Source organism: Mandrillus leucophaeus, unplaced genomic scaffold (genome assembly GCF_000951045.1).
Source record: "Mandrillus leucophaeus isolate KB7577 unplaced genomic scaffold, Mleu.le_1.0 Scaffold137, whole genome shotgun sequence".
Lineage (NCBI taxonomy): Eukaryota > Metazoa > Chordata > Mammalia > Primates > Cercopithecidae > Mandrillus > Mandrillus leucophaeus.
Window position 1 is genome coordinate 367,545 of NW_012101332.1, and position 9,976 is coordinate 377,520.

The 9,976-nt window shown below is 43.8% G+C and overlaps 1 protein-coding gene across 5 annotated transcripts in view; it reads right to left on the reverse strand.

The window, feature by feature from the left end:
- The window catches only part of ZNF573 (zinc finger protein 573), a 62,149-nt gene extending 53,149 nt beyond the window's left edge, over window positions 1-9,000 (reverse strand). For 3 of the 5 annotated variants that reach the window (XM_011973302.1, XM_011973300.1, XM_011973301.1), the window contains exon 1: window positions 8,062-8,108. The gene's annotated coding sequence lies outside the window, so the exon portion shown is untranslated. Of the gene's footprint in view, window positions 1-6,952; window positions 7,067-8,061 lie in introns of all 5 variants that reach the window. The other 2 variants (XM_011973298.1, XM_011973299.1) reach the window with 2 other exon arrangements.
- Window positions 9,001-9,976: the final 976 nt, after the last annotated feature.

Consider the following 9,976-nt stretch of genomic DNA (forward strand, 5'->3'; position numbering starts at 1 on the left):
TGTAATCCCAGCACTTCAGGAGGTCAAGGCAGGAGGATCACTTGAGCCCAGGAGTTCAAGACCAGCCTAGGCAATATAACAAGACCCGTTCTCTAAAAAAAACACAAAAATTAGCTGGGTGTGGTGGCACACCTATAGTCCCAGCTACTTGGGAGGCTGAGATAGGAGGAACACCTGAGTTCATGAAGTTGAGGCTGCAGTGGGCCATGATTGCACTACTGTACTACACCCTGGGTGACAGAGTGAGATTTTATCTCAAAAACAAACAAACAAATAAAAAAACAGGATATAGGAGGAGGGCTGAAATCTGTAACAGAGTTCACAGTTCCTGGGGTCAAAGCTGTAGGAATGGTGTGGTTCTGAGACTTATACTGCCCCTGCACAGCCCCAAGGGAGGAGCTTCCACCAGGGTGTGTAACTCCAGGAGCCTTCCCATGATGTCTTCCCAGGAACTTGGCTTAAGAGGTACCTGCAGCTCTAAAAATTTCCGTCCCAAGCTGATATGAGTACTTTATTTCTGGGAACCTTCATGCTAGAGCTCAAAATGTGACTTCTCTCTTGGGGCTGTGAGAATTGATGATATGAACTGGATTGTCATACCCAATTTAATCACAGTCATTTAATTGTCATACCCAATTAAATCCCAGTTCAGAGTCGAGGGGGAAGAAAAGCACAGCATTCATAGTGCAAGCACCTGCCCAGGGATTATCGTGCAAATCAGCTATTAAAATGACTGCTAGAACCTTAAGACCAGTTTTACCTAGTAGCTGCTCAAATAATTGCCCTAATGCTAAGACTAGTTTTACCTACCGCCCTCACTCACCAGAAATTGCCAGCTCCCCGAAACTTCACTAGTGCCAATGAGTTTTGTGTCAAAACAATAGGTAACATTTCTCTTTCTAATAAAGCCCTCTGAGTGGGAAAAAAACACAAATGATTTTTCCTCTGCTATTACACAACACTCAACACAGAAGACTTCTGTGAGCAAACATGTGCAGGTTTTTCCACACACACCAAGCTAGCAATCAGTTCTGCAATGGACAACCAGCTGGGCGTCCTCCAATTCAATTCAGACACTATCTACCTGGAGATAGGATCAGATCCCTCGGGTTGAGGGCTTCGTCCCACAAGACTGGCTCACCCTTCAGACACTGGTTCCAAGTCTGGGCCTCCAGAATGTCATGCATGTTATTAACATGCATGTTAATAAATTTGTCTTTCTTTTCTCCTATTAATCTGCCTTTTGTCAGCTGACTTGCAGCAAACCTTCAGAGGTTTACACCCAAATTGCAATTCTGTTTTTCCCAAATAAAATGTTTTATTTTAGAGATTTCTCTTAATATTTTATCTGATTTTGATAGGGCCAGTTCTGTAAGCTACAAATGGCTGTAAGTTAAGAGGGTAGAGGAACCAGCAGGTAACCAACTCAGTGACACACACAGAGCCCAACAACCCACACTCACATAAAAGCCAGGCTTTCTAGTCACAGGAGCACATTCACACACCACTCACAGCGTCACAACCGCATAGGTTGTTGTGGACACCTACCCTACCCTGTTACACGCGCTCACTGACATGCATACTGCACACTCACTCCCACCCTCGGTCACCCTCAGTCACACAATCCCTCTCCTCTCAGGCTCACACAGATGAGAGGCCAAAACCAACACCCTGTCTATGCCAGAGGCCTTCTCTAGTGCAGCTCTGAAATCCCAACCTCTGCTCTCCCTGCAGGTTCATGTCTGGCATCGATCTAGGTCCAAAATTACCTTGTGTTGGTTTCTCCCTTCGACATGACTATCTTACTATGTGGCCCCCAATATGCGGACATAGGAAAACCTGAGACATCAAGATTATTTTAGCCCCAGTAGCCTCTGAAAAATGTGGTCTTCAAGAGAAAACTTTGTGGCAGTGGAAGCCCCACATTCAAACTGCTCCCATTGCATTTTCAATCCACTCTCCAATGACTGGCTTTTGGAAGACCTCAGAGATTTCCTGCCGGCAATGTACTGTGCAGGCCCACAGTCAGCTAAGGACTGGTGTTTCTGGCCTGTGTGCAGGGAGAGGTAGGGTAGGTGCACTGGCCCTCGGGGAAGGCTGATGATGGAAATTGCTGATTAAATGATTGGATTTTTAAAAAAAATTAAATCAGTCCTCTGTCCAAACCCAAGACAGGCCAAAAGCTAGGCCTCTAGAATTAAACAGGTAGCCAAGTTGTGAATCCAAAGGAAAAGTTCTTAAAGCAAATTAAAAGTGCTACTCCACTGAATACATGAATAAGAAAATAAAATAGCCTTATTGCTGATATGAAAAACATGTTATGGTCTGGATAGAATATCAAACCAGCCACATCATTCCCTTAAGCCAAAGCCAAATCCAGAGAAAGGCCCTAAGCTCTCTTCAATTCTGTGAAGTCTGAGAGAGGTGAGGACACTGTGGAAGAGAAGTTTGAGACTAGTGGAGGATGGTTCATGAGGTTTAAGGAAAGACGGCATCTCCATAACATAAAAGTCCAAGGTCCAGTCTGGCCAACATGGTGAAACCCTATCTCTACTAAAAATACAAAAATTAGTCTGGTGTGGTGGCAGGTACATGCAATCCCAACTACTCGGGAGGCTGAAGCAGGAGAATTGCTTCAACCCAGGAGGCGAAGGTTGCAGTGAGCCCAGATCGCGTCATTGTACTCCAGCAGCCTGGGCAACAGAGCGAGACTCTGTCTCAAAAAAAAAAAAAAAAAAAAAAAAAAAAAAAGTGCAAGGTGAAGCAACAAGAGCTGATGTAGCAGCTGTTCTAAATCATCCAGAAGATCTAGCTAACATAACTGACAAAGGTAGCTACACTAAACAGATTTTTCAATGTAGATAAAACAGCCTTCTTTAATGGCCATGACTTCTCCTCTCTAGCTATGAAAAGTCCCAGACGGCATCTTCTTCCATGTCACTACTACTACTCAGAAAAAAAGATACCTTTTTTAATATTATTGGTCATTGACAATGCACAAGTCATCCAAGAGCTGTGATGGAGATATACAAGGACACTGATGTTCTTTTCATGCCTATTAACACAACCACCATTCTGCAGCCCATGGATCAAGCAGTAAGTTTGATTTTCAGTCTATTATTTAAGAAATCCACTTCATAAGGCTATAGCTGCCATACATCGTGATTCCTCTGATGGATGTAGGCAAAGTACATAGAAAACCTTGTGGAAAGAACTCACCACTCTACATGCCATTAAGACTATTTGCAATTCATGGAAGGAGGTCAAAATGTCAACATTAACAGGAGTTTAGAAGAAGTTGATTCCAACCCTCACTTTTTTTTTGAAGACTTTGAGGGCTTCAAAACTTCAACAGAGGAAGGAACTCCAGATGGGGTGGAAATAGCAAGAGAATTAGAAGTGGAGCCTGAGGGTGAGCATATGTGAACTGATGAGGAGTTGCTTCTTATAATTGAGCAACTCCAAAGAAAAGTGGTTTCTGGAGATGGTAATCTACTCACGGTGGAGATTCTTTGAACATTGTTGAAATGACAACAAAAGATTTCGGATATTACATGAACTTAGTTGATAAAGCAGCGACAGGGTTTGAGAAGATTGCCTCCAACTTTGAAAGATGTTCTACTATGGGTAAAATGCTACCAAACAACATTGCATGCTACAGAAAAATCTTTTGTGAAAGGAAGAGTCAATCCATGCAGGAAACTTCATTGTTGCACTTTTTTTTTTTTTTTTTTTTTTTTTGAGACAAGCTCTCACTCTGTTGCCCAGGCTGGAGTACAGTGGTGCGATCTCAGCTCACTGGAGCCTCCACCTCCCAGGTTCAAGCAATTTTCATGGCTCAGTCTCAGCCTCCCGAGTAGTTGGGATTATAGGCATGTACCACCATGCCTGGGTAATTTTTGTATTTTTAGTAGAGACGGAGTTTCACCATGTTAGCCAGGATGGTCTTGAACTCCTAGCCTCAGGTGATCTGTCTGCCTCGGCCTCCCAACGTAGGTATGTAGATTTTTTAGATATAATGTCGTTGCCCACTTAATTGACTACTTTAAACATAACTTTTATATGCACTGCAAGACCAAACAGGCTCACCTTATTTTTATTTTTATTTTTTTATGTTTTTTTGAGACGAGTCTCGCTTTGTCACCAGGCTGGAGTGCAGTGGCATGATCTCAGCTCACTGCAACCTCCACCACCCAGGTTCAAGCTATTCTCCTGCCTCAGCCTCCCAAGTAGCTGGGACTACAGGTGCCCGCCACCATGTCCAGCTAATTTTTGTATTTTTAGTAGACACGGGGTTTCACCATGTTGGCCAGGATGGTATCGATCTCTTGACCTCGTGATCTGCCCGCTTCAGCCTCCCAAAGTTTTATTTTGATACTTGCCTTTATCTCTGTGGTCTGGAACCAAACCCACAATATCACCAGCATAGGCCTATACAGCATAATCCCACATTATAACCACTCTTTTGCTTACATCCTCACCTCCATGAGCTTCTCTGCTTCATTTTTGCTGAAATACAGTTGTCTCTCAGTATCTGAGGGGGACTGGTTCCAGGACTCCCATGGATACCAAAAATCCATGGATACTAAAGTCCCTTATATAAAATGGTATAGTATTCACCGGGTGTGGTGGCTCATGACTGTAATCCCAGCACTTTGGGAGGCCGAGGCAGGCTGATCACTTGAGGTCAGGAGTTTGAGACCAGCCTGACCAACATGGTGAAACCCTGTCTCTACTGAAAACACAAAAATTAGCTGGGTGTGGTGGCGCGCATCTGTAATCCCAGCTACTCAGGAGGCTGAGGCAGGAGAATTGCTTGAACCTGGGAGGCAGAGGTTGCAGTGAGCCAAGACTGCGCCACTGCACTCCAGCCTGAGTGACACAGCGAGAGCGAGACTCCGTTTCAAAAAAAAAAAAGTATAGTATTTGCATATAACCTACATGCATCTTCCTGTATACAGATGGTCCCAGACTTACAATGGTTTAACTTACAATTTTTAGACTTTAGGACAGTGTTAAAGTTATACTCATGCAGTATGTTCCTGGATTTCCAATGGAGTTAGGAGTTTATCTGGATGCAACCCCAGCAGAAGTTGAGGAGTGTCTGTACTTTAAATAATCTCTAGACTACCTATAATACCTTAAAAAATATAAATGGTATATAAGTAGTTGTTATCCTGTGTTGTTTAGGGAATAATGACAAGGAAAAAAGTCTGTACATGTTCAGAACAGACACAACCATCATAGGTAAGCCTAATTACACTTTCAGTCTGTGGTCGGTTGAATCCATAGATGTGGAACCCACAGAAACAAAGGGCTCATTGTATCACAACCTTAGGTAAATCTAACTCTTTTTTACTCTATGCTTGATCTTATGCAACTGGTATAGTCAAAGAAAAATGTGTGAGCCATGATGTGCCACCTCACTCCAGCCTGTGCAACAGAGAACCTGTTGCTATAAAAAACAAAGAGATATATACGCAGATTAGACTCACATTAAAATAGTCACAAACCAGAAGCAGGACATTAACACTGCCCAGCATTCCTATTCGATCTATTTTCTTCCTTCCTTCCTTCCTTTTCTTTCTTTCTTCCTCTTTCTTCCCCTTTCTTTCTCTCCCTTCCTTTCTTCTTCTTTGTTTCTCCTTTCTTTCTCTTTCTTTTTTCTTTCTCTCTCTCCTTCTCTCCCTTTCTCTTTTCTTTCTTTTTCTTTTCTTTCCCCTCTCCTTCTCTTCTTCCTTCCTTCCTTCTTTCTTTCCTTTCTTTCCTTCTTTCTTTCTCTCTCTTTCTCTCTTTCTTTCTTTCTTTCTTGGTTGAGACAGAGTCTTGCTCTGTCACCCAGGCTACAGTGCAGTGGTACAATCACAGCTCACTACAGTCTCAATCTCCTGGGCTCACGGGATCCTCTTGCCTCAGCCTGCCACGTGGTTGGGACTACAGGTGTGCACCATCACTCCCAGCTGATTTTTTGATGTTTTTGTAGAGACAGGGTTTTACTTAGTTGCCTAGGCTGGTCTCAAATTCCTGAATCAAGTGATACTCCTACCGTAGCCTCCCAAAATGCTGGGATTCCAGGTATGAGCCATGGCACCCAGCTCCCATTCTATTTCGTTTCTTTTCTTTTTTTTTTTTCTTTTCAATTGAGATGGAGTCTCACTCTGTCACCAGAACGAGGAGTGCAGTGGTTCAGTCTCGGCTCACTGCAACCTCCACCTCCCAGGTTCAAGTGATTCTCCTGCCTCAGCCTGCTGAGTAGCTGGGATTACAGGCATGCACCTCCACCATGCCTGGCTAATTTTTGTATTTTTAGTAGAGACGGGGTTTACCATGTTGGTCAGGCTGGTTTCCAACTCTTGACCTCAAGTGATCTGCCCTCCTCTGCCTCCCAAAGTGCTGGGATTACAGGAGTGGCCACCACACCCAGCTCCATTCTATTTTCTTAATCATTTCCTTTTCTTACTCAGACTATCAATGAGAAAATCTTGGCTGACAGTGAAACCGCATGTTAGAAAGTTAGGCCTCAACAATATAAATATGCTAAATGAAAAGCATTATACTCTTACAACCTTAAAAGAATAAGTTACCCCTTTGTCTCAAACTACATCAGTAACAGAAACAATAATCGTAAAGAGAGGAAGATTGCTGTCCTTGATGCTAAACTGAATTTTTAGGTTCTCTTTACCATATGAGAATACATGGAAGAATCTGAATGATATGCCAAATGAATATGAGATTTTTTTTTTTTTTTTTTTGAGAGTCTTGCTCTGTAGCCCAGGCTGGAGTGCAGTGGCAAGATGTCGGCTCACTGCAACCTCCGCCTCCTGGGCTCTCCTTCCTCAGCCTCCCGAGTAGCTGGGATTACAACCGTGCACCATCATGCCAGACTAATTTTTGTATTTTTAGTAGTGATGGGGTTTCGTCATGTTGGCCAGCCTGGTCTCGAATTCCTGACCTCAAGTGATCCGCCCGCCTTGGCCTCCCAAAATGCTGCGATTACAGGCATGAGCCACCACATCCGGCAGAATATGAGAACGTTAATGAGATTCAGCTCAATGGCTCCCAAAATCTACTGGGAAAAAAGCAGATTGGTATTAGGACATTCAGACACATTTCAGACAAAGGAAAGCATGCCCTAAAACCAGTAATCTTAGGAAAGAAAAAAGCCAACTAACCTAAACATTGATTTTTAGACGTGAAAGAATTTTTTTCCTCCTCATCAGAGTCCTTTTGAGTAATAGCAGGACCAAGGAGGGGGAAAAGAATCATGAGTTACCAGGTCCTTCCTTGAAGCACGGAATGCCTCGTAACACAATACCCTCCACACCTTCCCTGTTCACACACTTTAACACATGGAGGTAGGAGGGAGGCTGGAATCTGGGTATGAGTTCACAGCAGGTTCCTGGGGTCAGAGCTCTGGGAAAGACGAGGTTCTGAGACAAGTAGCTCGCTCTCAGAGTTCACAAAGAAATAACCTCCCAGGCGTTTCCAATCTCACAGCAAGTCAATGCCTTCTTGCTGGAAAACTTCATTTAGAGTTCAGTATCCAATTTCCCTCTTGCAGACATTTTTTGTGTGTGTGTCAGCCGCAAGCAGCTGTGAGGAGAGAGGGGAGAAGACGCATCCAGGAACCTACAGCCACGACTCAAAGTGACACCGCAGTGCCACCGCAATCAACGTACATGAAAAGGACAAGCACCTCACATCCCCGTCACGCAAGCACAGCCACTCACTCACCTGTCACAGCCTCACAACCGCACCCACCGTCAAGGAGGCACATCACAGCCTCTCACACGCACAGTTTCTCTCTCACACACTCTCAAACATTCTCCATCTGACATATACAACATTCTCTCACGTGCGCACTCAAATACCCTCCTCTGCTGTTCATGCACCCACGGGCCTGAGATTCCGATAACAACTGGTCATCCAACTACAGGCTTCCATGGTTTAAGCGCTTCCTCCACCACCCCGGCCGGTTTAGGTTGGGCTCCAATGTAACTTGATTGCCCAGAGCTCTGCCTGCGAGTACCCTGTGCCTATCCTGAAATGAGTTCAACTCACCTTGCAAAAGAACCACGCGAAAACGGAAGGGAAGCCATAGATTGGGTGTTCCCGTTGCCCTCTGGGAAATGTAGTTTAAGCCTAAAGATCCATGACGGCGGTGGCTTGTGGGAAAAGTGTCTCGGAACCCCAAATCCCGGTTAGATTGCAGGCACCGCCGGACGCTGGCTCCCGGAGGGTTTAATCTTCCCTCTACCCGGAGTGCGCAGACACAGAGACTTACTGCGCTGGCGAAGATGGCTGAGGCGAAGCCATGTTCGACTTGTCCTCGGAGTCCTGAGGGTTTCAGTGACCACAGAAGGCTGAGAAGGGGAATCCGAACTCGGAGCTGCCGGAAGCCTCGGGCTGGTTGAGTGTAGAGCCGGTCGGGGAGGGGGTTCAAGGTGTGGCCGCGAGGGCGAGCGTGGGGGATCGGGTATGAGCTCCCGAGGGCGGGGACTCTGCTCTGTGTCCCCTGAGGAGGTCCAGCCTTGTTATAAGGTATGAGAAAAGTAACTTTTAAAGAATGGACAAATATTAATTGTATGTTTTATATACTGATAGAGTACAATATGCTGTTTTGATCTATGTTTACAATGTGAAATGATTAAGTCAAGCTAATTAAATCTGTCACGTCACTTTTTTGTGGTGAAAACATTTAAAATCTACTCTTTGAGCAATTTTGAAACATACAACACATTATTTATGTAGTTGCTATTCTGTGCAATAGATTACTAAAGTTTGTTCCTGCTAACTAACTGAAATTTTGTCCTCCTTTAATTAATATCTCCCTTTCCCCCATTTTTCAGTCTCTGGTAAACACCATTCTCTGCCTCTTAAGAGTTAGACTTTTTTAGATTCCACAAATACCACTTATGTGATATTTGTATTTGTCTTTCTGTTCCTGGCTTCTCTCACTTAGCATAATGTCCTCTTGGTTTATCCGTGTTGTCACAGATGACAGAATTTTCCTCGTTTTATTTTTATTTTTTATTTATTTTCTAAAAATCTATCTTTTATTTGTTTTTTAAAAACTCCATCTTGAGACGGAGTTTCACTCTTGTCGCCCGGGCTGGAATGCAGTGGCACAGTCTCAGCTCACTGCAACCTCTGCCTGCCCAGTCCAAGCAATTCTTGTGTCTCAGCCTCCCAAGTATCTGGGATTATAGGCATGCGCCCCTACATCGGCTAATTTTTGTATTTTCAATAGAGACAGGGTTTCACCATGTTGATCTGGCTGGTCTCGAACTCCTGACCCCAGGTGATCCACTCACCTTGGCCTCTCAAAGTGCTGTGTTTACAGGTGTGAGCCACTGTGCCCGGCCAATTTTCCTCTTTTTAAAAAGTGAATAGTATTCCTTTATATATACATATATATGTATATGACATTATATATATAATATGTAACATTCTCTTCATCCATTTATAACATGCTGGACACCTAGGTTGCTTCCATATCCAATGCAGAATAATGCTGCAGTGAATATGGTAGTGCAGTTCTCTCTTCAGCATGCTGATTTCAATTCCTTTAGCTATACACCCACAGGTGGGATTGCTGGAACATAGAGTAATTCTATTTTTAGTTTCTGATGAATCGCCATATTATTTTCCATAATGGCTGTATTAATATACATTGGGAAATGTACTTACTTTTGATGCTGTTGGGAATGGACTGGTTTATTCAATAAATTGTGTTAGGTACATTGACTAATTAGTGGGTAGAAGTGAAGTTATATTTACTTAATTCTTTAAGGCATAGTCAAAACAGACTGAATAATTAAATGTAAAAATGATCTGGAGAAAACGTTTTTGGCTTTTTTTTGAGATGGAGTCTCGCTCTGTTGACCAGGCTGGAGTGCAGTCGTGCGATCTCGGCTCACTGCAACCCCTGTCTCCCAGGTTTGAGTGCTTCTCCTGCCTCAGCCTCCCAAGTAGC